Source organism: Phaenicophaeus curvirostris, chromosome 17 (assembly GCF_032191515.1).
Source record: "Phaenicophaeus curvirostris isolate KB17595 chromosome 17, BPBGC_Pcur_1.0, whole genome shotgun sequence".
Taxonomy (NCBI): domain Eukaryota; kingdom Metazoa; phylum Chordata; class Aves; order Cuculiformes; family Cuculidae; genus Phaenicophaeus; species Phaenicophaeus curvirostris.
Window position 1 is genome coordinate 6,508,231 of NC_091408.1, and position 23,977 is coordinate 6,532,207.

Genomic DNA, 23,977 nt, shown 5'->3' on the forward strand with positions numbered 1-23,977 from the left:
ATTCCATGAGCTGGATCTTGAAATCTTCCGTTGCTACCTTCCTATTCCTCAAGCCCTCTGGCCAGGGATGGCCCCATTATCAATTTAACAACCAAAGGGAGGGGTTATGCTTTTTGTGTGGCCAGCTCTGGCTTGTTTGAGGAGTTTCCTTCTGACTTGTTTGCTCTAGGAAACTTATAGCTTGGCAAATGGGTTTCGCAGCCTACTTTCTTGTGTATTTGAGAGTGGTTTTTGCATGTGTGTATGTCTGTGTTTGCCATGCCCTACCTATTTCTCCTTTTGCATAGTGCTTTGAAATATTGCCTGTAGGGGCTGAGACATTTTGTGTACCTTTGGTGTGAAATGGGTCTTACAGTATCTGCATGTGGTAGTTTTAATATGGGCGTGTCTTGGAGGCGAGTTTATTAATACAGCTTGAGATAATGGCCGTGGTAATATCTTGAAGTATCCTGTTCCATTAAATTATAGACTCTGTGGAGACAAAGAGATTAGGGAGAGCAAGGAAGATTATTTCACAAAACAAAATATCATTGTAATTTGCTACTCTTAAACTTTGCAGGCTTCAGTGGAAAAAACTAGAGGCTTTAAATATGCTGAAGTTCCTACAGCTAGACTTGATGAATGACTAGCTCCGCCTAATCAACATGTGTCTGAGAACGCACAAGCAATACATGTTCATACAGTCATATTGTTAAAAATACTTGTAAATGATCAGTGGCACATTTGGGGGAAAAAAAAAACCCAATTCTTGGCTCTGTAGAGTCTGCTAGGATAACTAATATTTATGCATATTTTCTCTTGATTAACTTAATTTTTTCCATCCCTGTTTTTGTTCATGGCTTGCCTGCAAACAGACCATAGAACATCCCAACTATTCAGCATTTGTGAATTCCTTTTATCATCTTAAATAAAAATACTTCAAGACAGGGGCCATGACTTCTTAAATGTTCCTACCATGCTTAATACAATGATATCTCGGTCTGGACTGAATTTGGTTGTCTGGGCAATGCTTTTCCTGCGTATACTAATTTATTTCCAAAAGAGGTTTTCAGGCCACTTTACCTGTTCCTTCTGCAATCCATCTTTTGAGACTTTATTTTGTTGGAGTAAATGTCTAAGATTTTCCCAGTGTTTCCACTGGATTTCATAACTTCTCTCCAGTTCCTCCAGCTGTTCATATCCACGGTAGTTGCATAATGTGAGTTTAGTGACTTTCATTGGAACTTTGATAGGAATGATTGGACTCGATGATCGGGTGGGTCTCTTCCAACCTGGTTATTCTGTGATTCTATGATTAGCTCCTAACACCTCCTCTTAGGTAGGCTTGTGGGCATCGTAGATTGATACAGATGTAATTTGCTTTTAACAGTTAGCTGTACTTCTCGTTACTGTTCCCCCAAATGTATCTGAGTTTCTGACATATGCATATATCTGGTCAAGGTCTTCTGACCAATGGAAAAGATGTACATGTCTGTTTTTTAACATCTGCACTGAAAAGCTAATACTTTTGTGACATATTTCTCTGAGCTACCAGTAAGAGATGTGGCACTATATATCTTCCGTGTGTTTTCTTGCATTTTAACTTCTGCTGTTTTGTTTTTTCCTTAAAAAAATTTCTTAGCCTGCAGTGGAGTGAGTAGATAGTCGAGAGAGATGCTAGGGAACAGAAAGGCACTGAAATTCCCCACTGAAGCATTTCAAGTCCATTCTCATATATGGACCTTCTGGGATGCAGCCTCCCTTCAATGGGATTTGACAGAGGTAGTCACCAATGAAGAGCTTCTCCCCAGATATGAAATCTCAGTGAATGCAGATGTGTGAGCTGGGAGGTTTCATTGTCTAGTTCAGAATAAATCTGCGTGTAGCCTTCCTTGTGCTGTCTCCGGTATTTTATCAGATCTTATGCCTTTTGGTGATTATCAGTTATCATCTCTAACATTTATCCTGTCTAATATTTGAGTAGCTGTGCACCATAGCATGCTGACTCATGGTATCTGTCTGCAGTTCTAGGTGGGAAGTTTCTGCAGTGCTTCCTGTCTCTGCTGTCCCCTGGGCTTCAGGGAAAGCTGCTTTCCCAAGCATGAAAGATTCCCTGGAATGTGTGTGCCAGGATTGTACAAATAAGTCACAAATGGTGAAACACATCATCTACTGGAAATCAGTGTGACCTAGGTAGCTGTCGTGCTGCTTTTTGAAAGGTTCTAGTCATTAGTCGGATTAAGGAAGAATTGGGATAATGCTACCTGCACAGCATTTGGAGTTCGCAGAGGAACTGCGAAGATAGAATGGGGACTTGAGTGGCATCATTTGTCATTCTTTAGTGTTTCCAGTGATGATGCTTTCCTCTGTAATGGAGGTGGACATATGGCATTTGGGCACAACCCAATAGCGTATTTAGGCAGAAAGAAAGTAGCTAAGCAGTTGTCTGTCCTGCTATCTTTGTCTGTGTTGTAGAAGTACCATAGGCAAAGGGGGGAAGTATTTAAGGCTGGTATTTCTGTAAAGTCTGATCTGATTTCCACTCTTGCTGCTGATCTGCATGTCTGTGTATGAGTCACAGTCCTCATGATTATGGCTTTGCTGGTATGTACTGCACTGTAATTGTGGATTAGGTAGCCCATGTACAGGATGCTAGAGGACTTGGTCATCTTCTCTTTCTGTGTGACATCTGACAAAGGTGAATCACAGTCCCTTGGCCCTTTTTCACAAACTGACACCTGAAAATTCAAATGTAATGTTTTAAATGAGCCTGACCTTCAGAGGTCTAGAACTACCCCTCTTAGTAGGTAATGTAATACATTTCCATTTGTGATCGTACCTCATGACTTTTTATTTGGCATCACTGCTACCACTTGGAGATATGCCTGTTAACTGAGAGTACTGCATTTGGCTTTTTTTGTTCATTTTACTCTTTACTGGCCTGTCTGTCTATCTGACTGCTGCCCAGCTATTCTTTCTAGTCAAGAGCGGGATGGGAGAAAAAAAAAAAAAAGAATTCTGAAAAATACTGTATATTCAGCTCTAAGGAAGTGCCCTTGATGCTAAAAATACAATGCGGTGGTTTCAAGAATAAAGAATTTCCATGTCACAGTTTGAGTTGTCTGGTTCTGAAGAACTTAGCTTGTCTCTTTTACTAACAATCATTATTGAAAATGATTAATAGAGTAAAAAGTACATTCAGAATTCTAAGTATCTTTCAGTGGACTTATGTATGCCTTAAACATGAGGGCACTTTTGTAAATTTGACCCTGTCAGTACATCCTGTGTCCTTCTCTGAACCTCTGTCTTGCTTCTCTAGAACGTCAAGTGCTCTAGGAGCAGAAGCTACCACTATATATATTTGCACAGGGTCCAGCAATACCAGATTCTCATCTTGAAAGTTTCTGTCATGTTGCTCTACAGCACTTTTTTGAACTGAACATATACCAGATTGCTGAGATACACAACTCGGGCACCAAATTTGTGCAGAGGAAACGTGTTCTTGGATACCATTCGCTTCTGAAGCAGTTGTGTAGGCCTTCTGCCCTACCTAGATTGGCAGGGCTTTTGGCACCAGCATTAAATGGAGACAAAAGCAACACTCTTGTATGTTGTGTGGAATAATGGAATGACCTTAGCTAGAGCTGCAAGGAAGCAGGTAGAGAATGTTTTTGTTCTGTGCTGATGCTGGGAAGTTAGCAGGAGTCAGGCAAGCAGCTCCTGAGAGCTTCTGGAAAGCAAGAGGAGTGAGTTTGGTTTCTTACTTTTTTTTTTCTTTTTTTTGTCAAAGTTTAAGTTGATTCTCTCTTCTACTCTGTTGCCCCCTTCCCCCTCTGCTCCCTAAGCCTGCTTTTGATTTGGTTTTATTGGCTAGTGAAAGGAATCATTTACTAGTCAAGGGCCAAGCAGTGACAAAGGAATGCAGGTAAATTAGTTTCAGTTCCTATTTCTCTCCATCTTCCTCCTTTGGAATTTGAGCTTTAGAAAATAAAGTCTTTTTACTCATACCGCAACCCCCCCGCCTTTTTCTGAAAGGATTCTCCCCTACTCTAAATCTCTCTTTCAAGAACTTAGTTTCTGTAACTAAAAAAAGCCCATTAAAGTACCTAAAATGTCAAGGTGTTCAACACATCAATGAAATCCAACTGAAATGCGTTTTAAAAAAAAGCAGCTTTATGCATGCACCTTTAAAAATGCAGAAATAAACTGTGAGTGCCATAAAGCTTGTTGTAATGAATAACTATGTGTACACGGGGAAGTTTTACATGCACATAGATCATGCTTCAAATGCTAAAATATAGTTAAAGTTTAAACATTTCGCTGAAGAAAATATGCAAAAGAACTTGCAGAGGATCAGGATGGAGAAAACCTGTATTTTCAGTCTTCCGTCACTCAGCATTATTGAACTGTTAAGCACTAATGTAATAGTAGTAGAATTCAAACTGTCTTTTTTTTCCTTTTTTCCCCTTTTTAGCTTGTTTTCTCTCCTCAGATCTACATGGATGTTCCACCAACTGTACTCTTATGCAGAAATCTTTAGAGGTTTGAGGCTGCCTTTTGTGCATTGCATTGGTGCCCTTGGCAAACAGTGTAATCCAAAATGCTGTGTGGTGTTAAATAGTACAAGGCATTGTGTAGCATTAATGACAGAAACTGTGTTGTTTCTCTTTGGTAGCTATCCTTGTTATTTCCACTTTCTTAACAGAGAAATAAAACTATAACTACTGGGGGGGGGGGTAGTTGCTTATTTAGCCTTTTAGTTGTCTTCAGAATTAGGCACGTTTTGTGTTTGTGCATGTACAGCACAAACTTAAAATACAAAAGAACCCAGTTACGCCTAAATAACAATGAGGTTTTGGACACCAGCTGGAAGAAGCCAGGAAATGTAAGTTAAGGCTGATTTTCCCTACTTGCCTCATACTATTGTAAGTGTGTGTTGTGGGAGAAAAGCACAATGATGAGAGAGGTAAGACACAGCATCAGTCCTAACACTGTGTTTCCTGCCTTTTGTTGGTTTGTGTCACAAGCCTGAAAATTTGTCTTTAATTTCCTCAAAAAGAGGGCAAATATATTTTCCAGAATACTGCAATATATACAAACCTAAGTTATCTATGCAGCCAGAACATCAGCTGTTGGGGAAGTAGAATATGAATTGGAGAAGAATTTCTTTGAAAATTATCCTCCTGCAATTTTCCATCAGTGTTTAAATTAAGCTACACTTCAGCTTGTAATTTCCAACTAGTTGTCTGTTGGTGACAAAGAACTCCTCCCAGTGGAGCAGCATCTTTCATTCAAACACACAGTGAAGGTAGTTTTTACAAATTACTTCTAGGGTTCAGTGCTTCGGTCTGCTTCCACTTGGATTTAGAGCCATGGAGTCAGTTCCTCGTCTCATGGCAGGCTGAGGAAGTACAGAACTTGCTTGAAAGTTATGCACTCAGGTGGTTTTCATGAGTGGATCTGATCAGAGTAAGATCTGTTGTCTCCTTACTGGCACCTTGATCAGGTTAGAGCCAGGTGCTCTGCCAGTCAGTTGTATGTAAGAAACTGAGATCTTGGCTGTGTAAGAACTGAAGGGTGAGATTCTTCCTTGCTTGTTGTGAAAGAACACTAGATCGTACTCTCAGGACGATTAACGTGTGTGTATGTGCATACCTGTGTGATTGGCAACTTGTAGTGGCTTTTATCAGACACAGCTGGTTTTTCTTGTGATTTTGTCAGCAGGATTGGGAATACTTTCACATTTGCTTGTCTTTAGATTTTTAATTTTTCAGATAGCAGAAAGCACAGATACTTCAACTGATTGCGTATTAAACCTTGCATAAAGTTCTGTGGATTCTTTAAAAAGCATTACTGTAAGCACAAACTGCTGTTGGACACTGCGCTGTTCTATACAGCAGGGTGATACCAAGGTTGTGAGAGATTTGTACAGATTCCCGTTATGAGACATGATGCAGATGAGTTTGATGCACAAGCATTTTGAAATACTGAACTTAAATGCTTTAGATTTATTTAATGCACTTTTAAATTTTCTTTAAGTATATATGGTAGAGGAAAAATTATCAGAAATATCAGAATTATGTGAAAAACACAGGTGACATTCAGTTCTTGAGCCTGGTATTCCCTTTACCATTGCAAACAAACATATGTGTGGTAGTAGTCTAAAGCTTACAGTTTTATTTCCTGCTGCGGTGAACTTCTATCTGTTTTCACCAGAAAGAATGTTTTGGAAAGGAAATGTTTACACAATATTAAGAAAAATAGTGAAGGCAATAACAGTAAAATTGTAAACAACAAAACTTGTGGGATATATTGGCTCCAATTTGTGATTAATTGTACATCTGAAAATGTTAAGAGTTATAATGAAGACTTTCTGCTTCTGCAGCAATTTTATCAGATTAACAAAAGACTTGTGATCAACAGATCTTCAGTCTTGACAATATCATTATTAGTTTTCTGTTTTGTACCTCCAAGATATTTTCCGTAGCAAATTATCTCTTAAGGATCCTGTTGCTTCATTATAGCCTACCACAGCTTGGATATATTTTGTGTGGTGAATTATGTCTTAATGAAGCAATAAACTGGATCCTTACAGTCTGCCACAGTTTAGATGGTTTTATTATACAGAAAAGTAGCTAAATTTCATGACTGAAACCACACTGAAATCTTGTGATATAGATATTAGATCTTTTTATGGGTACCAATTTCCTACCCAGGACATTTTTGAAAATTATTATAGAGAGGTGTGGCACTTTACATGGTGAACACTTTCCCTGCTTGAATAGGATACCATTGATTGTAAGAGTTTTAAAAAATTATGGAAAGCCCCTGGTAACGATGCTTAAACGATCGATAGCCCCGCGCGTTCCCGCAGGCTTTAACTGGCTGTAAGCAGCTCTCCGTCCCTGCTCACACCTCGGCCTGGGTCGGTGCTGGAAGCAGCGGGGTCAGTCGCGGCTAGCGGGGTTTAAGCGAAGAGAGGACGAGTGTCTCTGCGTGCGTGTCTGGCAGAACCGGGGGTTCCTCCTCCCTCGCCCGCTCGGCTCGCAGCGCGCGGCGGCCCCGGGCGGCTCCCGCAGGGGGCGCTGTGGCACCGCGCACGCCGAGCGCTGCGAGCGGAGCGGCCGCGACCCGCTCGCCTGCAGATGCGCCCGAGCAGCGTTAGGCAGAGGAAATGAAAGAGGCAAAACGAGCCTTTATTCCGCGCCCCGTCTCTGGTTTCTATTTGTAATACTTTATTTCTACAACAAGCACAAACCACTAGAAAGGCAGAAAACAAAATATGAATTTTCCCTTCTCCTTTTCACTGTAAACTCTGTAAAAACAATAACAAAAATTCTGGACTATATTAGAGGGCCTGTTTCTTGTTTCTTCTTGTTTCTCTCTCTCTTTTTAGTTTTTCTTTTTCTTATGTTTGCTGAGCTGTTTGCATTTTAATTTTGGAGGAGGAGGACAAGAGGAAGTAATGTTTTGTTGAAATATGCAGCAATTACCAGTTTGACTAAACTAAAGGCAGCAATGGATGACATAAAATGGTTATGTTTATGTCAAAATACCTCCAAACAGGATAGAAAGTTGTGCTGAAGTAAGGAGCTGTATGTATCAGAAATTGTGGATTTCTAAAGAAGAAAAGCGTGTAATGTTCTAAAGAAAAAGATAATCCTATATATGATAAACGTTTAATTTTAAGTGTGCATCAAACATTGTCTTAGATTAAAAAAAATAAATACAAGAATTACAGTTGATAGATACATTTAATTAGGGTTTGTTTACTGTGGGCTATATAAATACTTTTGTTTCTGTAAGGGGAAGGATTTGTATCTGCAAGTTCTGCCTTGAACATTTCTAGTTAAAAACAAATGTTTTAAGAAAAGAAACTAACATAAAACAGCCCAGTGTTGGCTTTTGTGTCTTTGTAAATGTCTGTGGCGGTTTCTCCTTGTCTGAGGGAAAGAGCCATTCATTAAATTAAAAGTGAACCAGTTAAACTGGACTTTTCATTGAAGAAAGTCTCCCGGTGATCTGTGCTTTATTTGGTGGATTGTCTTACAACACAAATAAACCAAGGGGGTTTTTTATCTTGGGATCTAAAAATACTAGAAAGAAAGGAAATCCAAGCAAGGCAGAAAATACTAGGAAATAATTTGCTATTAAACAGACCCTTTGCCTCACTATATCTCAAATCATGGAAGTACACAAGAGAGAAGGGCTCGTATTCCTTTCTCTCTCAGGTTAAAAGCCAGTGACGGAGGAAATCGAATTCAAAGGTACCGTCATTGTTTGCAGTGTTCAAAAATAGATAGAAAGAAATACATGCTAGAAATCCATCACAGCTTTTTGGTGGCAGCTGACTACTAACTGCAGACAATGTTACTGTCTCTAAAAACAATTGAAACAAGATAGGAGTCTACATGCATAAATATCCGGTAAAAATGCATAGATACTTAGGGAAGGTTCAAAATGTGCTTTTTTTTTCTGAACAAAACACTTCAGCGTTTATTTAGATATCTGTTTTGGCTAACTTAAAACAAGTTCACACTTCAGGTTCTCTTTCTGTTTTTAAATATTATGCATGGCTTTACAAATCCTGCTCAGCAACATTGTGTGCTCATGGGCAACAAAGCAACCGGTGGAGTTTGGAAGAACAATTACGCTAAAAGAAGCTAAACAGTTTGAGAAGTATTTATTCTTACATTTTTTTGCTGTTGCACTTGAAGTCTTTGTGGATTTATTTATATTTGTATTTTTGCACTTGAAGTCTTTGTGGTTTTATTTATATTTGTATTTTTATATTTATGTGGAATATTTTTAAGATTAAACTGGTTTTTATCACTATGTATTTAGTGAAAAATGAGCAGAGCAATGTACTTCAAGATGCAGGACTGAAATTTGGAATGAAATGGAGTCTGAAACACTGAAATTGTATGCATGCATAGCTGATAAAATCTTGGAAGGCTGCTAGTGGCTTGACATAAATATGTATCTTTGGACAGTGAAACTAAGATGCTATAGAGGACTCCAAAGATGTCCTGAAAAGTCTTTTGATGATCATGCCAATCGGCACCCACAAGGTGCCAGTTCCTCCTGTATATTGTGCATGTGCACATACATTCACATACATATACTTTCACAATTTTTTTCTTCTGTGAGAACTAAAAATAGCTTTGCCTTTTGTCTTTGCTTGTCAGCAGTGTCCATACATAAATATAGCACCTCTCATAAAGTCTCTTTTGCACCCACAATGAGCCTTTAATTAATACTGCATATAATTCCATAACATTTATTATTAATAAGTATTAAAATGACTTTTAAAAAACTATAGTACCATTCTCAGGATTATGACTCTGACCTAGAACGTCTGGGATTAAAAAAATGTACAGAAATAATAAGTTAATTTCTTGTTTTCCTGGCATAAAAATAAAGCAAATCTAAATGAAATTAAACAAAGCAACACCAGAACATTTTAATAATCATATCACATTGCTGTGCATGTGGGTTTTTTGGTGATATTAGTGTGATTGTACTGATGGTGCAAAAAATAATTTGCCTATCAAGCCTAATACTGTGAATAGCGAACCTAAGTTTAGAAAAAAAAGACAACAGCATTCACTCATGTGCCCTTGCAATATAAAGTATTTTCCAATTTAACCCCCAGTTGCTTCACAGACCTTCCTCTTCGGCAGCACACAAGGGAGCCATCCAGGACGGACGAGTGAGTGTGAGGGTGAGCAGTGGGACTCTTATCTGTGCGAGGAGCTAAGGGGTGGGGAAGAGTGAAAATATCCGCTCTCTCTTTCTCATCTTTCCAGAAATCTGCTGGAAGTCTATGCTGTTTAATGCTGGGAGCAGTAGTGGCCATTTTCTTGTATCAAAAGGTCTTCTCGCTCTGCAGCTTTCTGCTCACAGCTGTGTAGCCATCCTGGAGTCCTTTCTTCCTGAGAATTCCTCCCAGAGAAGTTACTATAGCCAGTCTGTATAGTATAGGGTTATGTCAGTACACTGTCAGTCGCTACTAAAATGCAGCTACTTCCAGGATAAAGCACAGTAGTTTCCACTGAATGGGAAGAATACATAGTGGTTCAAAGATTCATTTCATAGTCCTCTATCTCTTATGGGACTTGCAATGCAATTCACTGCTAAAAATTGTGATGAAGTGGGGAAAATCTCTACTAATAATACATTTATAAAATAAGTTCATACTGATGATTTTCAAAATTCTGATTCAGTGAAAGTTGAAAGCTAAACTAATACTACCCAAGCCTAATTTAGAAGGATTTGTTTTGTCTTACACCAGAACAACTGTGTTTCTGACTGTCATTGATGTTAGAACAGATTTTTTTGAAGGCTTCAGGTCTCACCTGTGCAAATAAATAAGGATTCAGAGTATTTTCTCCGTCCAGGACTCATCAGGTGAATTTAGCTCATCCCAAAAATCTCTCTAGTCACTCTGGAGCCTAAATAGCAGTTTAGCTGTTGTGAAAATCTGGCCATTGTGCAAAATGCAAGTGGGTTTACTTTTGACAAAACAGCACTGCACACGAGGGCTGTTTAGTCCTGGCTTGTCAAGTGCTGCTTTTATCAAAGTGGTGATCATTTGCAAACTGCGGCTTGTAACTGTAAGTGTGGGTTACTATGTGTATGATTTGTCCAGAAATTTGTTTATAAATAGGAAGGACTTTGTGCTTTGCCTGTTTGCCCAGGATTTCCTGACACTCCTGAGCCTTGCTGGAATTCCAGTGCTGTTGAATGTTCACAAGTATTGGAGGTGCAGCTGCTGTGTTGCACTCACACGAAATATGTGCTGTACTGTATGGTTGATCTGAGCAGACGTCGTAAGCCTAGCATTCTCAGCACACTAGACTGACCGCGCATGCTTGCGATTGATTGTGAAGCACATTCAGATTTGTTGTAGACTCACTGTGCACGTAAGTGCAAGATGCTGTCTTGGAGCCCTTTCTGGCCAGCAGACACTACTGTGGATGGTTTGCAGCGTTAGTAAGAGAAAAATTTCAAATGCTTTGCACACTTGAACTTCAGACAGTTTCCTCGTCCTAATTAAAGCTGGTGAGTGGGAGTGCACCAGTCCTCTTATGGTACAGGAGTGTTATTTTCTGACGGATATACATGAGAAGGGCTTGATGTAGCTCAATAATGGTTATGCTTTGAAGAAATGTTTGGTTTATGTGTTTTAAAAAGGAAAGGGTTGTAAAGGCCTAAAGGGCATAATCCGTACTATCTGATCCATTTGCGCTAGAAGCTACCACACTGAAGCATGAAACAGCCACTTGATTTCTTAAGCACCTGAAGAGGAGGAGAGGCAGGGGGCTTGAGGCAGGAGGAAAGCAGAGTGAACAAACCTTGGCCAGAGCTTTCACAACAGAAGTTTTGTTGTTTTAATTTAGAAACAGTCACACGTGTAAAAGTTGTGATTTTTCCACTGTTACCATTAGCACATTTAATTCACAGTTGTTGGAAATCTTGTTACAGGTAAGAATGTACTTTTCATAACCTTGTAGAGAACAGTGAGGGCAGCAAAATAAGAAGCAAAAAACCTAATTTCGCCCCCCTCCTGCAAAGTCACCTAAAAATGAGGGGATTAGCTATTATGAATCAATAGGAGGCACTTCTGAAAGAGGAAGCATTGCCGTCCAGATTTGAGGGAAATGGAGCGTTTATTGGAACGAAAATACCCTCTTTGTTCAAATTTTACTCCATTCAATCGTGTAGTCCCTTCTGAAGAGCATGAAAAGCAATTGAAGAAAAGGTTTTATGCCACTCTTCCTTTCTTTTACCACTCATGTCTTTTTCTTTGTCTTTCTGTTTTACCTCCTTTTCTGTGTGTCTGTCTTTCTCATTAAATTACTAACCAATGCTTTTCTAATTAATGCCAGTTTAATTGAAGCTATGTCTGTGTTGGGCATTTGGTTTCTTTTTGCGATTCTAGCCTGGCCATTGAGATTAGTGGCATCTATACAAAGCTGCAACATCCCTGTCCCTTGGGGCACTGAGCAATAGTTCAAACTCCCAATTTTTTTAAAAGGTGAAAGTAACTGGTGTATAGAGTTAGTAGAAAGTATCCTCTTTGTAAAGTGACTGTAACTGTTTCCTTGCAGCTTTCTGAATCAGATGATTTGTTCGTTTTCTTCTGAATTATTAAAGATACCATAGTCAGGTACGATGTTATTGTAGTAGAGCTGATAGTGACTTAGAAAAAATATTTTTAAGAAAAAAGATAACATAATTCTGGTAAGTTTTGTCTATAAATATTCCATAAGCATTTATGTAATTATAATTGTCATTGGAAAATACTAAAAAACATGGCATGTGAATGTATTACAGCTTGCATATTGTTTACAAACACTTTACAGAGACTTTTCCCTGAGTACTCACAATTGTTTATGCAGTTCCTCGCTGAGATCACATGATACTATTTCTCTTTCATTTTAGTTACGTGTCAGAAGAGCCTTATCATTAAGGCTACATGTATGCTGACAGAGCAGACACTTGTACAAGGATATAGGAGCAGAGCTTATCATAACATTTTCCTTACCCGCAAATGCTTTTTTTCGAGTGGAAAATGTTTTTGCAGAGCATCGACCGATATGGCAGTAATTACTGCTGGAGTGACTGTGATTGATTATTTTTGGGGAATCGGCATATCCCAGTGTTCCCTAAGAAGCACTGCTGGTCAGAGCAGTCTTATGAGCTGTTCATTCAGGTTTTCAGAGCACCAGGGAGCATAATCCTCAGTTTAAGGTATTAGTGAGGGACATAACTCTATGAAATCTTGGGGCAGTTGCATGAATTAGCCTCGGAACAGCACTGAGCAGTGGGCAGCAGTGGACTCACAGGAGGGAGTGAAGGAGTGGTAGTTGGCATGACGGTTTTTAAATGTCCTCACTGAAATGCATGGCATTGCCATGTCTGTTCAGAGAAGTTGGACTGTGGTAAGTCAGTGTCTGAAACAACCAGGTGACTTTGTTTACAAAGCAAATCCAAGCAGTTTTATGACAGCTAAAAACAGCAATGGTACAGGTCTTGGTGGTATCCCATAAACATGTACTTAATGATATGAGCTAGATGTGGGTGTTTGTTGTTTCCAGTCATATTATTCCTTTCTTGCCTATTTGTTTTTCCAGTGGGATTGGAAAGACACTGTCACTTTCATATGTGTGATGAACTCTATCCATCGTAATGTAGTTCTTAATAACTTTATGGCTCCACCTGCCATAGTAATTAAGTTTATACTCTGCTGTCACCATCCTGCATCGTTTAGATGAAGACAGAACATTATTAAAGAGCATCATCATAGATTACCTGAGAGACTATGCATCGAGGCAGAACACGTTTAGGACACTCTTTAGTTTAGTTTGTTTTTATTTCAGGAGAAAGTTTTGCTACATGATTATATCTTTTTACGTGGTAATGTGCTGGAGGAGGATGCAGATTAGAATGTTTAAAGGAAACTTAGGAAACGTACCTGCTTTGAAACATGTATATGCTGCCTACATGACTCTCGGCCATTGCTTCATGCAACTGCTATTTACATTTGGAGCTGGTGGTTTCTTAAATGCTCAGAGCCCACAATTGAGCCCAGATTTCCAAAAGTGCTTGGCACCCAGCAGTTCTCACTGAGACATTTTTATGGCCAGATAATCAAAATTGCTCAGCATGGTGGAAGCTAGGGAGTTTTGAAAATCTAGCCACTTACTTTAATGCCCAAATAGAGGCTGGGTTCTTCAGGAAAGCTGGTTCATATATTACAGTTCCAGTGACTGTGGATCAATCCTTTAAGTACATTTTTTTCTTTTACAGACGTACAGGCTATCATATGTGTGCCCTTCAAAAAATTTCCCACTCATTCTACTATATAAATTGTAATTACATTAGTTTCATTGAACTTGGAGAGTTGTTGGTACCATACGAAAGAATCAAAGTTCAAATGAAAATCAGATCCAGTAATTGCAGTTTTTTTTCTATAAGCATTTTTCTTTTCAGGCTTGACTTGGAAATGAAATAAAGACAAGAGACACCCGTTTCTAAGTTAGGAAGCAAACAAAACCAAATTGTAAAGGGTGAGGGTTGCTTAGCTGAACTGCTTCTTACAAAGCAGTTTGACAGCTGAAAAGAAAAACATTGAGGTAACTTGTAAAGTGAATGAGCTTTTAGCTGTTATAGTTGCAATTTTCTGCTTAGTGTTGCCTATCCTACTGAGCAGAGAGATGTGGTTGTACATAATACGCCAATAATAATAGTCAGCGTTTACTTTGTACTGTGGAGACGTTAACTAACCAGCCTAACACCCTGCGAGGTCAGGAAATGATATGATTGCCACCTTGCCTGTGGCAGAGCAAATACACTAGCAGAGGCTAAAGTCAAGGTTTGCCAAGCAAGTTGCTGGTTGGGTTGTTTCTCTCTCATTTCTTCCAGCAGTTGCAGAACCACTTCTTAGTGTCCCAAGAGACACACTTCCTCTGCGCTGTTCCAAGGACCTGATCCTTGCCAACAAATATGATGCACTGTTTGTGATAATAAAGGATTATTATGAGTACTTCATGATGGTCAGGGTATTTCAGATCTGCCCACAAAAGGTTTGTTTTACTTAGGTAATTGTTAGACATGAATGACAATTCCTGTGCTTCCTAGAATTTCAAATAAGTTCAATTAATAGCAGTCTCTATGTCTCATAAAGTTGTTTGGAGGTAAGCATAAGGAAGGTCACAATGTTTCATGTGGAGGAAGGGTATGTGAATACAAAGTTGGCAGAAGCCATAACTGAGCCAGAGGCACAGGGGGAGTCTTGATTTTGTGGGACCTTCATTGTTTCTCATGCTGACACTGGCTGCCAGAAGCTCAGCAGTCCTTGTAGCAGTTGAATGGGCACCTAGGAGTCTTGTGACATGCTGCTTCCATTTCTGAGGATCTAATGTCAGGTCTCTGTTAGTAAAGGAAAGCATGCAAGGCTTGATGTTCAGTTAAGGGCATTATTCTCTCATCACTTGCTGCCCAGTACGTAGGCCATGTTATCAGAGCAGGTCGTATTTGCAGAGTGTCTTAAATTGGACAAGAATCTGCTTCAAGTGCATTCACCTACCGACTTCTGCAAGTCCTGTTGGAACAACATGGTTCCTTGCTAGCGACCATCTAGAAACTAACCCTTTTTGTGCTAAAGGTTGAGTAGCGATACATTTTCAAAAGCACCTAAGTCCTTCCTCCTAGCCTCTGTACTGTTACCAGCATGCAGATACTTAAGAATCCGAGTCTCGTTAATAGTCAGCAGATGGAAGCCCAGTTCTGTGAGTGTGATCAGGTACCTACCTCTTATCGATTTCACTAGATATGGGGTTATAATTATTTTTAATATATTGGGCTTTGGCATGTCTGAATTAATAGTTAGAGAGATTTTAAAGTTCACCTCAGGCCCAATTTTTCTAACCATGTGCACTCTATGCTTAAGCTTGACCACTAGCTTTCCTTTTGTAAAGCCCTAAAAGCATTGTGGAACTTCTGTTGCAAACCTATATCAAAAAGGACCTCTTTTTGCTAATAGCACTTACTGTGAGTAGCTTTAGGGACAGGATAGGTAAGAAGTGGCTTGTGTGGTGCGGGTTGATGAATACAAAAGAAATTTGCCTTTTAATTACTTTGCTACTCTTGAAAATGTATGCAAAGTCTTTCCTTTGAAAAAAAAGGAAATTAAGCTTTTGAGACAAAGAGGTCTCTGACTGACTTGTGGCATTATGACACTAACTGGTTGCAATTTCATTCTGTTGCTGGATCAGCTTCCTTAAACAGTCTTGTTAAGAAGCCTTTGCCAAAATTCATATTTGAAGCTGGCTTAACATGATGGTAAATGAACGCTTTCATCTGCTTTCTTCCAGCAACAATGCTGGCTTAAAAGTAAGGTGCTGAAAGGTACGAAAGAAATTCTCTGTTAGTACACTTTTTTTAAATAGCATTACTAGTAGTGGCTGGCACTATAATACGTTAAAATACTTCATGCTGTATGCTAAAAAATACGCAAATAGTCTGAGAAATTTTTCTAGTATAAATATATCTTCCTCCCTCACATGAAGTGTTCATGACTTCTGTTTTACAGGACAGGCTTTTTAAACTCTAGACCTTCTCTACTTGCCCTCTGCAAAATGAATTATTTAATTGCCCTGCAGGGTATGCAGACCAAGTAAAATTTAAGTTCACGTGAGCTGCTGTCATCTTTTCTAGCTTGACAAGAAAAGGTGGTGTTAGATTTGCATCTGCCTCAGTGTTATTAAATCCTCCAGTATTTGGGGTGTGTCATGTTCTGGAATTTCATTAAAACCTTATCATGGACTAAAGGGTCAAATTTCTAGTCATTGTCTTTGTAGAGAATAGCTTGAAAGTGTGTTCTGTTCACTATGGTAATGGCAGAGAAAAGCAAAAGCAAATAAAAGTAGTTCTCAATTTGTTCTTTTCAGAATCTGAAGTTAGTGGTTGCTTTTTGGTTTTTTATGTCTCTTTGGCTTTAAAGTCCTGTGACTGACTTTCCAGTTCCTGAAATTGTGAATTTACACATTGATTTTGAAATATAGGAGGGAGCAGTTCTTGATTCTCTGGATGCTTAAATTTGTGTGAAGAGTCATGCTGGGAAGCTGCTGGAAGTTAGTGATGGCAAGTGCCACACTTACTCTCAGAGGCTCAGTCTGGGAGCAGCATTTGTGCTATTGAGAATGCAGATACCACACAGCATTTGTAGCATTGTGAGTAAACTGGACTGTTGAAGTACGATAGTCACTTTTATGAGATTGCATCAGTAAAAGTATTCCTGTTCTGTTGGACGTTACTATAAATGCCTTGGATTCAGTAATTCATGGAAGAATTTGTCAGGGTGTTTGCAAGCCCAGAATCAACCATTGTGAAATTAATCCTCTCTACTGTTGACCAAACAGACTAACGCCTTCTGATATTTCACTTACTGTGTAACATCACAGGCCACACTGCTCCAGGAGAGCCTTCTTGAGCCTTTTGTTTCCGCAAAATGCACCCCTGCCAAAAATAACATGAAGGTTTACCAGCCCGTCTTTCTTCAAACAGAGCTCCTGCCCTCGCACATCCCAACCAAAGAACGTTTGTGTGTTGCCGCCAAGTTCTGCCAACAGATGCAAGCAGTGGGGAATTCAGGAACTGCCACTAAGTTTCCAGAAGAACAAAGTTTGACATATTTTTGCCAAAGAGAGATCTGTAATCCTTAAGGAAAAAAGATACCATTTTCATGGAAATCAGTCTAATAGGAAGGGAATGGCAGGGAGATGTAATCCTGATTCAATTGGATGTTTATAAAGTAAGCCAAAACAGTTTCTTAGCAGAAGGCAGGTCTGTGATCTTAGTCCCATTAGGATACACCTGGAATGTTGCCAGTTACTGCAGTAGAGTTGCTGTGGATTTAGGTGAGACTGACATCAGAATCTGACTCACAGGAGTGGCCCATCTGACTGGTAGCTGAGGTTGCTATGTACCTCACTGAGAGCAATTCTAGACTTTGAGATTAGCCTACTGAACCACAATGTCTTTTGCATTTTCTGGGGGCAGTCGGCATCTGCTTGAGAGGTGTTTGATGACTTTTCCAATGGGAACAGTACACAGGCAAAGCAGCATTCAAGCCACCGGCCTACTAGAAATGATACATCTTGTGGTGAGTGTAAGAGACTTTCTTGTCCTGTAACTTGGAAATTTTGTCACCACTCAACTACGATCCTCTGAGTAGAAATAATATACAATATAATTGCCACTTTCTCATTGGTGCTACAGAATGCACAGTGTGGAGTGTATTTCGTGCTCGTTTTTCTCTATTTTATTTTCAAACTACTGCATAATCTTTAGTGGAAACCCCAAATGAATATATTGTGTGATTAATTAATGGGTTGGTTCCTTACCAGGTATGATTTTTTGTTAATGGGGCTGTAATAAGGCTGTGTTGATGTGTACTATGAATCCAACTCTTTGAAGTAAAGAACTGTAAAGTATTAGGTACTCTCTGTGGGCGTGCAGAATTAAATACTGTGCAGGGGATGTGTCTGTATATGTAAGTTAGAGTTTATGTTGGGGGCTCTTTAACTTCTTTGTTATGTGTTGTAAAGAGAGGGTTTGGGGAATTCCCTTCTTACCTTGCCTCTAAATGTTCAGTCACTCTTTCTGGGCTAGCATTGTGCCAGGAAAAAATAGCCCAAGTTTATGTCTTTTTTGGTTTTTACTTTTTTTTTTTCTTTTCCCTAAATGGTTCAAAATTGTCACTTCAGGTTTCTCAGTGTCAAGGTTTTCTTTGTACCAACAGACAGAAATGGCACATTCAGTACCAAAGAAGTTCAGTCCTCTTGGTCAACATGGTGGGATGGAATCTGTTACTTGTTACCATGAGACTTTTAATATAAAGAGACTGCATAAGTCCTGAGGTGGAACCATCTGTAAGTCATGCAGACACTCCAGAAGGGCAGTGAACTCTGCTTATGTTTTACCTGATCACTCCAGTAGCTGATTTTTTCCCCCCTTTGGTCTCCTGCTAAGTTTTTATAGTGCTCTTGCCTTTTTGAAGTGTATTCATTTCTATGGAAATGCAGAAATAATGACAGCACTGATGGGACAAACCTTAGAAACATCGCTGCTGCAACATAAGGCGAACTTACACAGTAGCTTGAAACACCTAACCTTACTTAGAGAAATGTGCAATTTCACGTTTAGGTAAAGATGGTGCCTGCTGGATGGAAAGGGCACCACTGTCCTTTAAATATAATCAGGATCAGATACAAAACAGGTAATAATCAGAGGGCATAGAAGTATGGTACTTTATCCTTCACAACGCAAACTCAGTTGAACTTTGCATCATCTTTAATATTGCCTGATGGAGGGTTTAGTAAACTGAGTGGCAGGGAGATGCTTGTGATACAGAAGTTCCTGTTCCTGTGGACTCTGGGCAGAGTCCAATGGCATGAGGTTTAACAAGGCCAAATGCCGGGTCCTGCACTTGGGGCACAACAACCCTATGCAGTGCTACAGACTGGGAGAAGTCTGTCTAGAAAGCTGCCTGGAGGAGAGGGACCTGGGGGTGTTGGTTGACAGCCGACTGAATATGAGCCAGCAGTGTGCCCAGGTGGCCAAGAAGGCCAATGGCATCTTGGCTTGTATCAGAAACAGCGTGACCAGCAGGTCCAGGGAGGTTATCCTCCCTCTGTACTCGGCACTGGTGAGACCGCTCCTCGAATACTGTGTTCAGTTCTGGGCCCCTCACCACAAGAAGGATGTTGAGGCTCTGGAGAGAGTACAGAGAAGAGCAACAAAGCTGGTGAAAGGGCTGGAGAACAGGCCTTATGAGGAGCGGCTGAGAGAGCTGGGGTTGTTTAGCCTGGAGAAGAGGAGGCTGAGGGGTGACCTCATTGCTCTCTACAACTACCTGAAAGGACGTTGTAGAGAGGAGGGTGCTGGCCTCTTCTCCCAAGTGACAGGGGACAGGACAAGAGGGAATGGCCTCAAGCTCCGACAGGGGAGGTTTAGGCTAGACGTTAGGAAAAAATTCTTTACAGAAAGGGTCATTAGGCACTGGAACAGGCTGCCCAGGGAGGTGGTTGAGTCCCCTTCCCTGGAGGTGTTTAAGGCACGGGTGGACGAGGTGCTGAGGGATATGGTTTAGTGTTTGGTAGGAACGGTTGGACTCGGTGATCCGGTGGGTCTCTTCCAACCTGGTTATTCTGTGATTCTGTGATTCTGTGTATTGGATGAGATCTGTAGCAGTTTGACTTTCTGGCTGACTTAACTTCAGCAGGAGTCCATGGCAAGCCAAGTTTGGAGAACTCCTGAACTGATGTAGTTCTTAAAATCATTTTTATAACTAAATTGAAAGTCATTTGACTGGGCTTTGATGATTGGTGTCTCCACTGTCCATGTGAAGGGGACTGGAAGTGAAGTAGACATTCAGCTGTTTGTTCTCCTTAGAGAAGACTCTGGTGTTGGTTTAAGCAGTAGAACACTTGGCCTCCCCTTCCCCCGCATCATGATCACTTCTCCTTTGCAAAGCTTTTATATAGAATGCAAGGACCTATAAATAACAAGGGAGCCTATAAATAAATACAGCTGTGCACTGACAAAGGCTTCTGACAAATGATGTTTATTGAGTTACTCACGTGTGGTCCAGTTTGAATCCAACTGTGGGGCTTGCTAAGTTCTCAAAAATATATTTTGTGCCCAAGCCTGGGATTCCCCTCTGTTAAGCAGAGTAGGGAGTTCTCTGGCTGGCTGAGTAAAAGAGAGGAAAGGGTAAAAAAAAAAAAAGGGGTGCTTTTTTTTCAGTGAAGCTAATCTTATGGTATTAACTTTAGAGAAATCAAGCCACGATCAACTGCCTCTTGTTTATGTAAGGGGGTTTATGACAGAAAACAATCATATTGCTGCAAAGTGCTGGATGAAATATGATGGAACCCCCCAACAGTTACTCCTGATGTCGTTGTCCTGTAAATGCAGTAATCAGTATCTAGATTTAAGTACGTTTTATTGTAGCATTCAGAAGTTGTAGTCAATGTAGGTGAGCAGAGCCTGTTATGGTAGGTATTGTGTGGACAAGGAGACAGAAAACCTCAGTCTCAAAGAGCTGGAGGTCTTCCACTTGAGCAAAAGTTCCAGGTCTGCTGGGTGCATGGTGTTCATTGGATCTGACCCATAGCCACCACGGGAGCTCTATTCAGGTAAATTGACAAAGCATTAATTACTTCAAAGGAGAGCTAATGAGGCAATAAACCACAAGGGTGAAACCCAAATGGTTTATGGTACCATTAGGAGGCTGAAATGGAATTATAATTAGAGCAGGGCAAACGATTCATAGTCCACAATTTATCCAATGGATTTAGTGCTTGTTTCTGTTCATTAATTATGCACAAGTAGACATATTTTAGGAATGTATTCATTGTTTGAAACTGCTCAGCAACCACTTTATACGAAGATGCTTCTGCCAATAGGAGCAGTGTACAGTTTGCATCTGGTTTCTCTTTGCATGGGGGCTTTGTGCATGGATTTGTGTTCTGTAGTGGGTCACTGAAATACTGTGGTGTTTCTACTTCCTGGAATTTTACAGAAAAAATGGTTAATCGCTCTGGGACACACAGGAGTTACCTATATTTTCTAGGGAAACCTTTGCTGCTCTTCAGGGATGTTTTTTCCTTGAGCAACAGTCCTATTGTAAATAGCTCAGCAGTAGAGAAGGAACCTCAGCAATACTTGGTCAAGTATCCATCCCCAAAAATGAGTAAAACTTGTGTGTCCAAATAAAATTGTGGCTCAGAAATGATGAAACAGGGCCAGGAGAGCTTTGTTCTGCTGCCTATATCTTGACTTGAGTTAGGTGCAGAATAATTCAAACGTGTTTGAGTGATGGTCTTATCTCAAGTTGTGAGATGGTGTGCGGTTCAGCTCGTAAAATTCCTCTTGGAGCTCTTCCAATTTGCATAAAATATGTGTATAATATAAGGGATGTTCCTCTGTTATGCAATATCTTTCCTGTTTCTGCCACCATTAACTTGGAATTATTTATACCAGGGAACACTGTTGCTGAGAGAGATCTGACATTTGGAGGTGACTGTGAACCCCCACTGGTGCTCCTTATCCCTGAATGATGTGTTGGTGTCGTTATCTTGCTGCACACGTACTAGCGTGTAGCAGGCTTTGTTGATGGCATCTGGCTCCTTTTCATACAAAAATACAGGTAGTACTTCGGAGTACAGTGTCCCTAAAGTATCCATTAAGATGTTCTGGTGTCAGCCTCAGTCTAAATGTTTTGGGGGTGCTCTGTTTTTCCATTACAGTCCTGTTCTGTTCTTTGCAAACCTATTCAAAAGAGATAGAAGTAAGCCGCAAACCTCTGCCTGCTTCTAAAGCTGCTGTGTACACTGGCCTGTTAATCAGGCATTTACTGCTGTACATCTCAAGTGATTGACAAGCATGGGTTCTAGAGTCGAGGTGCTTTGTGCTGCCCAGTGGTTGCCTGGCTCTATGTTTGCCTTCCTGAATAAATCATGCGTTCTCCTCTTTGTATGACATGTTTAGTTCCATGATTTAAGAGCTTTAACATATAGCCCATGTTTGTTCTTGCTTTTGTTAATAACTAATTATGAATTATCCATGAATGGGCTAATTAGGCATTAACCAGATATTATATACCAACCAAAGAACCAGATCTGTCACAAACATCTCTGTGGGTAGTAACTTCTTGGTATATCCGTGGGCTACGAATGTCTGCGTGCATTAGGGAAGATATGGGAAATTCTGTCCTGCGGGGTAGTCGCAGCATAGCTCAACAATCAAAGCAAGTCAAACGTGGAACAAATGCCTTGTAGGGAAAGAAGTCAGGATCCCAAGTGATGCAAACAGAGAAATATGGATCAAGAATTTGGTAACATGTTATCCGTTCAGAAAGGACGAGATTATTTGGAACTGATGTTTGTTTTTAATGTAAAACTTTGAATGGAGCTCAGATACAATGAAATGCCTGCTGGGCCTCAGTATGACATTACAAAATCCAGTATCTTGTTCCAGTAGCACTTCAGAGTCTCAAAGGTTCTAGCTGCCAAACCACACCAACAGCACTGCCTGACCTATCTCCACTCCAAACTTTCTGTATCTTACTTTATCTGTTACCCAGTAAAACCTCTGCTGAGCTCTGAGTCAGTGTACAATAAAATAACAAAGTTGTCATTTAGATGTTTGAATTAAAAAGATTGTGGAGTCTGCTTCTTCCAAATGACTTTCTCATCAAATATTAATAAGCTTGGCTGATCTTTTTCAGAAGAAAAATACCAACAGGCATAAATCTATATTAAAGACTAAGTGCCTAACAAATGGAACTTTGTGCATATTTGCTGTGGTTTCTCGCTTACTTTTTACTTAAGTGTTACAGAGGAAAGCTAGCAAACACCACAAAATTGTTATTTTCTCTCTTCTATCTTATAGCCCCTAAACTGTAGTTTGAGTGCTGCTGTTTTACGCGGCATGCATTTCTGGGTGCCTAACTAAAGCACGGATGACATGATGCATGATTAAAGCCAAAGGGTTAATCTTCTGGGGACTAAAGACTAATGGCCCAGTAATGCTTTCTCAAGAGGGAGTTGTTGTGGCTGTCTCAGATCTCAGTCCTAGGCACTTTATAATAATTTGAAGATTTCCACTAGAACTTTGGTGGCAGGAGGAGTAGCTTTTAATAAGGGACAGCAGCGCTTAATGCTGATGCATTGTGTCTTGGATCAGAACCTTGTTCCTAGCTCTGCTTTTTCTGCAACTGCAATAATCGGCTCTAGATTTGTGTGATACATCTACTGTGATCAGATTTTCAGCACAGTCCTGCATATCAGTGACTTTTCATCTCTGAAATCAGGGCAGGAAATTTCAGTTGCAACTTGTGGCCACTGACATTCAACAACACAGCAGTACTTCATGGCTTGGTGCTGCTCTGTTTCTGCTGCAGTTGTACAGGCCCTGGCGTCAGCACCAAGTCGTCTTTGAGATTTACTTTCTTGTCTTCCACTGATAAGTGGACGTAATTTCTCAGTGTCATGCACAAAGGCCCCCTTGTACTAGGACCTCTGTTCCCAGGTGCTGCCACTGCTGAATACACTTCAGTGAAGAATCCATAGCTACTGCAGTGCTCTGAAGAGATGTGTAGGCCTCTCACCTGCTGTTGTAAATGAAACCATTAGCCCCTGAAACCTCCTGTTGCACATCTGTCTGTGGCAGGAATTCAGAAGAGGCTTCTGTACCTTTCAATGTGGCCTTAGATTTTCATTAAAGCTGCTCTTTGCAGCTCTTCCTTCTCTGTCCTGCTTATTATACATGTATCAGGCAGTGTCTGTTACTTCTGTGAGCATATATGTCTGTGGTACCTGAGTGTTCCTGTATGTACATGTATTTACACAGATGTGTGCATCTGTAGATGCAAATATGTATATCCATGGATTCAGACAAGTCATGGGAAGTGTAAATGTACCAT